Here is a 7,069-nt window from a genome sequence, read left to right as displayed (position 1 = left end):
TTTCTCCGCATACCGCAGCACGCGTCATAGCTTTGCAGACGATAAATGTAACTGTCTCAGAGAGAAGAGCGTCCAATGTAAAGATCTGGTTTAAGTCGATTCGATAATAAATGAAAAAAACGGACGGATTTCTCAGTTTTTTACTACATATGAACACTTTTCACACTCTCTCGTTCAACGCAGCTGCTAGTCCTCCTCTGGTGCAAAATCTTAAGGTCCTACCTCTTGTCCAAGGCACTAAAGAAGGGTAAAAAGTCAATAATGGATAACTAAATCTTGGATTGTACTGCTTCTAACTGGCTATAACATCAACTTAGAAGCATCTTCTGTGTTCTACTATTTTGCTTTTAGTGTCTCTGCATACCGCAGCACGCGACATAGCTTTGCAGACGATAAATGTAACCGTTTCAGAGAGAAGAGCGGCCAATGTAACGATCTGGCTTTAAGTCGATTCGATAATAAATGAAGAAAACGGACGGATTTCTCAGTTTTTTACTACATATGAACACTTTTCACATTCTATCGCTCAACGCAGCTGCTAGTCCTCCTCTGGTGCAAAATCTTAAGGTCCTAGCTCATGTCCAAGGCACGAAAGGAGGGTAAAAAGTCAATAATTGATAAATAAATCTTGGATTGTACTGCTTCTAACTGGCTATTATATCAAGTTAGAAGCTTCTTCTGTGTTCTACTATGGTGCGGTTAGTTTCTCCGCATCCCGCAGCACGCGACATAGCTTTGCAGACGATAAATGTAACCGTTTCAGAGAGAAGAGCGGCCAATGTAACGATCTGGCTTTAAGTCGATTCGATAATAAATGAAGAAAACGGACGGATTTCTCAGCTTTTTACTACATATGAACACTTTTCACATTCTCCCGTTCAACGCAGCTGCTAGTCCTCCTCTGGTGCAAAATCTTAAGGACCTAGCTCATGTCCAAGGCACTAAAGAAGGGTAAAAAGTCAATAATCGATAAATAAATCTTGGATTGTACTGCTTCTAACTGGCTATTACATCAAGTTAGAAGCTTCTTCTGTGTTCTACTATGGTGCGGTTAGTTTCTCCGCATACCGCAGCACGCGTCATAGCTTTGCAGACGACAAATGTAACCGTCTCAGAGAGAAGAGCGTCCAATATAAAGACCTGGCTTTAAGTCGATTCGATAATAAATGTAGAAAACGGACGGATTTCTCAGTTTTTTACTACATATGAACACTTTTCACATTCTCCCGTTCAACGCAGCTGCTAGTCCTCCTCTGGTGCAAAATCTTAAGGTCCTAGCTCATGTCCAAGTCACTAAACAAGGGTAAAAAGTCAATAATCGATAAATAAATCTTGGATTGTACTGCTTCTAACTGGCTATAATATCAACTTAGAAGCATCTTCTGTGTTCTACTATTTTGCTTTTAGTGTCTCTGCAATACCGCAGCACGCGACATAGCTTTGCAGACGATAAATGTAACCGTTTCAGAGAGAAGAGCGGCCAATGTAACGATCTGGCTTTAAGTCGATTCGATAATAGATGAAGAAAACGGACGGATTTCTCAGTTTTTTACTACATATGAACACTTTTCACATTCTCCCGTTCAACGCAGCTGCTAGTCCTATTCTGGTGCAAAATCTTAAGGTCCTAGCTCATGTCCAAGGCACTAAAGAAGGGTAAAAAGTCAATAATCGATAAATAAATCTTGGATTGTACGGCTTCTAACTGGCTATTACATCAAGTTAGAAGCTTCTTCTGTGTTCTACTATGGTGCGGTTAGTTTCTCCGCATACCGCAGCACGCGACATAGCTTTGCAGACGATAAATGTAACCGTTTCAGAGAGAAGAGCGGCCAATGTAACGATATGGCTTTAAGTCGATTCGATAATAAATGAAGAAAACGGACGGATTTCTCTGTTTTTTACTACGTATGAACACTTTTCACATTCTCCCGTTCAACACAGCTGCTAGTCCTCCTCTGATGCAAAATCTTAAGGTCCTAGCTCATGTCCAAGGCACTAAAGAAGGGTAAAAAGTCAATAATCGATAAATAAATCTTGGATTCTACTGCTTCTAACTGGCTATAACATCAACTTAGAAGCATCTTCTGTGTTCTACTATTTTGCTTTTAGTGTCTCTGCATACCGCAGCGCGCGACATAGCTTTGCAGACGATAAATGTAACCGTTTCAGAGAGAAGAGCGGCCAATGTAACGATATGGCTATAAGTCGATTCGATAATAAATGAAGAAAACGGACGGATTTGTCAGGTTTTTACTACATATGAACACTTTTCACATTCTCCCGTTCAACGCAGCTGCTAGTCCTCCTCCGGTGCAAAATCTTAAGGTCCTAGCTCATGTCCAAGGCACTAAAGAAGGGTAAAAAGTCAATAATCGATAATTAATCTTGGATTGTACTGCTTCTAACTGGCTATTACATCAAGTTAGAAGCTTCTTCTGTGTTCTACTATGGTGCGGTTAGTTTCTCCGCATACCGCAGCACGCGACATAGCTTTGCAGACGATAAATGTAACCGTTTCAGAGAGAAGAGCGGCCAAAGTAACGATATGGCTTTAAGTCGATTCGATAATAAATGAAGAAAACGGACGGATTTCTCAGTATTTTACTACATATGAACACTTTTCACACTCTCCCGTTCAACGCAGCTGCTAGTCCTCCTCTGGTGCAAAATCTTAAGGTCCTACCTCTTGTCCAAGGCACTAAAGAAGGGTAAAAAGTCAATAATGGATAACTAAATCTTGGATTGTACTGCTTCTAACTGGCTATAACATCAACTTAGAAGCATCTTCTGTGTTCTACTATTTTGCTTTTAGTGTCTCTGCATACCGCAGCACGCGACATAGCTTTGCAGACGATAAATGTAACCGTTTCAGAGAGAAGAGCGGCCAATGTAAGGATCTGGCTTTAAGTCGATTCGATAATAAATGAAGAAAACGGACGGATTTCTCAGTTTTTTACTACATATGAACACTTTTCACATTCTATCGTTCAACGCAGCTGCTAGTCCTCCTCTGGTGCAAAATCTTAAGGTCCTAGCTCATGTCCAAGGCACTAAAGGAGGGTAAAAAGTCAATAATTGATAAATAAATCTTGGATTGTACTGCTTCTAACTGGCTATTATATCAAGTTAGAAGCTTCTTCTGTGTTCTACTATGGTGCGGTTAGTTTCTCCGCATCCCGCAGCACGCGACATAGCTTTGCAGACGATAAATGTAACCGTTTCAGAGAGAAGAGCGGCCAATGTAACGATCTGGCTTTAAGTCGATTCGATAATAAATGAAGAAAACGGACGGATTTCTCAGCTTTTTACTACATATGAACACTTTTCACATTCTCCCGTTCAACGCAGCTGCTAGTCCTCCTCTGGTGCAAAATCTTAAGGACCTAGCTCATGTCCAAGGCACTAAAGAAGGGTAAAAAGTCAATAATCGATAAATAAATCTTGGAATGTACTGCTTCTAACTGGCTATTACATCAAGTTAGAAGCTTCTTCTGTGTTCTACTATGGTGCGGTTAGTTTCTCCGCATACCGCAGCACGCGTCATAGCTTTGCAGACGACAAATGTAACCGTCTCAGAGAGAAGAGCGTCCAATATAAAGACCTGGCTTTAAGTCGATTCGATAATAAATGTAGATAACGGACGGATTTCTCAGTTTTTTACTACATATGAACACTTTTCACATTCTCCCGTTCAACGCAGCTGCTAGTCCTCCTCTGGTGCAAAATCTTAAGGTCCTAGCTCATGTCCAAGTCACTAAACAAGGGTAAAAAGTCAATAATCGATAAATAAATCTTGGATTGTACTGCTTCTAACTGGCTATAATATCAACTTAGAAGCATCTTCTGTGTTCTACTATTTTGCTTTTAGTGTCTCTGCAATACCGCAGCACGGGACATAGCTTTGCAGACGATAAATGTAACCGTTTCAGAGAGAAGAGCGGCCAATGTAACGATCTGGCTTTAAGTCGATTCGATAATAAATGAAGAAAACGGACCGATTTCTCAGTTTTTTACTACATATGAACACTTTTCACATTCTCCCGTTCAACGCAGCTGCTAGTCCTATTCTGGTGCAAAATCTTAAGGTCCTAGCTCATGTCCAAGGCACTAAAGGAGGGTAAAAAGTCAATAATCGATAAATAAATCTTGGATTGTACGTCTTCTAACTGGCTATTACATCAAGTTAGAAGCTTCTTCTGTGTTCTACTATGGTGCGGTTAGTTTCTCCGCATACCGCAGCACGCGACATAGCTTTGCAGACGATAAATGTAACCGTCTCAGAGAGAAGAGCGGCCAATGTAACGATATGGCTATAAGTCGATTCGATAATAAATGAAGAAAACGGACGGATTTCTCAGTATTTTACTACATATGAACACTTTTCACATTCTCCCGTTCAACGCAGCTGCTAGTCCTCCTCTGGTGCAAAATCTTAAGGTCCTAGCTCATGTCCAAGTCACTAAACAAGGGTAAAAAGTCAATAATCGATAAATAAATCTTGGATTGTACTGCTTTTAACTGGCTATAATATCAACTTAGAAGCATCTTCTGTGTTCTACTATTTTGCTTTTAGTGTCTCTGCAATACCGCAGCACGCGACATAGCTTTGCAGACGATAAATGTAACCGTTTCAGAGAGAAGAGCGGCCAATGTAACGATCTGGCTTTAAGTCGATTCGATAATAAATGAAGAAAACGGACGGATTTCTCAGTTTTTTACTACATATGAACACTTTTCACATTCTCCCGTTCAACGCAGCTGCTAGTCCTATTCTGGTGCAAAATCTTAAGGTCCTAGCTCATGTCCAAGGCACTAAAGAAGGGTAAAAAGTCAATAATCGATAAATAAATCTTGGATTGTACTGCTTCTAACTGGCTATTACATCAAGTTAGAAGCTTCTTCTGTGTTCTACTATGGTGCGGTTAGTTTCTCCGCATACCGCAGAACGCGACATAGCTTTGCAGACGATAAATGTAACCGTTTCAGAGAGAAGAGCGGCCAATGTAACGATATGGCTTTAAGTCGATTCGATAATAAATGAAGAAAACGGACGGATTTCTCAGTTTTTTACTACGTATGAACACTTTTCACATTCTCCCGTTCAACACAGCTGCTAGTCCTCCTCTTGTGCAAAATCCTAAGGTCCTAGCTCATGTCCAAGGCACTAAAGAAGGGTAAAAAGTCAATAATCGATAAATAAATCTTATATTGTACTGCTTCTAACTGGCTATAACATCAACTTAGAAGCATCTTCTGTGTTCTACTATTTTGCTTTTAGTGTCTCTGCATACCGCAGCACGCGACATAGCTTTGCAGACGATGAATGTAACCGTTTCAGAGAGAACAGCGGCCAATGTAACGATATGGCTTTAAGTCGATTCGATAATAAATGAAGAAAACGGACGGATTTCTCAGTTTTTTACTACATATGAACACTTTTCACATTCTCCCGTTCAACGCAGCTGCTAGTCCTCCTCTGGTGCAAAATCTTAAGGTCCTAGCTCATGTCCAAGGCACTAAAGAAGGGTAAAAAGTCAATAATCGATAAATAAATCTAGGATTGTACTGCTTCTAACTGGCTATTACATCAAGTTAGAAGCTTCTTCTGTGTTCTACTATGGTGCGGTTAGTTTCTCCGCATACCGCAGCACGCGTCATAGCTTTGCAGACGATAAATGTAACTGTCTCAGAGAGAAGAGCGTCCAATGTAAAGATCTGGTTTAAGTCGATTCGATAATAAATGAAAAAAACGGACGGATTTCTCAGTTTTTTACTACATATGAACACTTTTCACACTCTCCCGTTCAACGCAGCTGCTAGTCCTCCTCTGGTGCAAAATCTTAAGGTCCTACCTCTTGTCCAAGGCACTAAAGGAGGGTAAAAAGTCAATAATGGATAACTAAATCTTGGATTGTACTGCTTCTAACTGGCTATAACATCAACTTAGAAGCATCTTCTGTGTTCTACTATTTTGCTTTTAGTGTCTCTGCATACCGCAGCACGCGACATAGCTTTGCAGACGATAAATGTAACCGTTTCAGAGAGAAGAGCGGCCAATGTAATGATCTGGCTTTAAGTCGATTCGATAATAAATGAAGAAAACGGACGGATTTCTCAGTTTTTTACTACATATGAACACTTTTCACATTCTCCCGTTCAACGCAGCTGCTAGTCCTATTCTGGTGCAAAATCTTAAGGTCCTAGCTCATGTCCAAGGCACTAAAGAAGGGTAAAAAGTCAATAATCGATAAATAAATCTTGGATTGTACGGCTTCTAACTGGCTATTACATCAAGTTAGAAGCTTCTTCTGTGTTCTACTATGGTGCGGTTAGTTTCTCCGCATACCGCAGCACGCGACATAGCTTTGCAGACGATAAATGTAACCGTTTCAGAGAGAAGAGCGGCCAATGTAACGATATGGCTTTAAGTCGATTCGATAATAAATGAAGAAAACGGACGGATTTCTCAGTTTTTTACTACGTATGAACACTTTTCACTTTCTCCCGTTCAACACAGCTGCTAGTCCTCCTCTGATGCAAAATCTTAAGGTCCTAGCTCATGTCCAAGGCACTAAAGAAGGGTAAAAAGTCAATAATCGATAAATAAATCTTGGATTGTACTGCTTCTAACTGGCTATAACATCAACTTAGAAGCATCTTCTGTGTTCTACTATTTTGCTTTTAGTGTCTCTGCATACCGCAGCGCGCAACATAGCTTTGCAGACGATAAATGTAACCGTCTCAGAGAGAAGAGCGGCCAATGTAATGATATGGCTATAAGTCGATTCGATAATAAATGAAGAAAACGGACGGATTTCTCAGTATTTTACTTCATATGAACACTTTTCACATTCTCCCGTTCAACGCAGCTGCTAGTCCTCCTCTGGTGCAAAATCTTAAGGTCCTAGCTCATGTCCAAGTCACTAAACAAGGGTAAAAAGTCAATAATCGATAAATAAATCTTGGATTGTACTGCTTCTAACTGGCTATAATATCAACTTAGAAGCATCTTCTGTGTTCTACTATTTTGCTTTTAGTGTCTCTGCAATACCGCAGCACGCGACAT

Source organism: Schistocerca gregaria, chromosome 6 (genome assembly GCF_023897955.1).
Source record: "Schistocerca gregaria isolate iqSchGreg1 chromosome 6, iqSchGreg1.2, whole genome shotgun sequence".
NCBI classification, from domain to species: domain Eukaryota; kingdom Metazoa; phylum Arthropoda; class Insecta; order Orthoptera; family Acrididae; genus Schistocerca; species Schistocerca gregaria.
Note: the sequence above shows the minus strand (reverse complement) of the source record.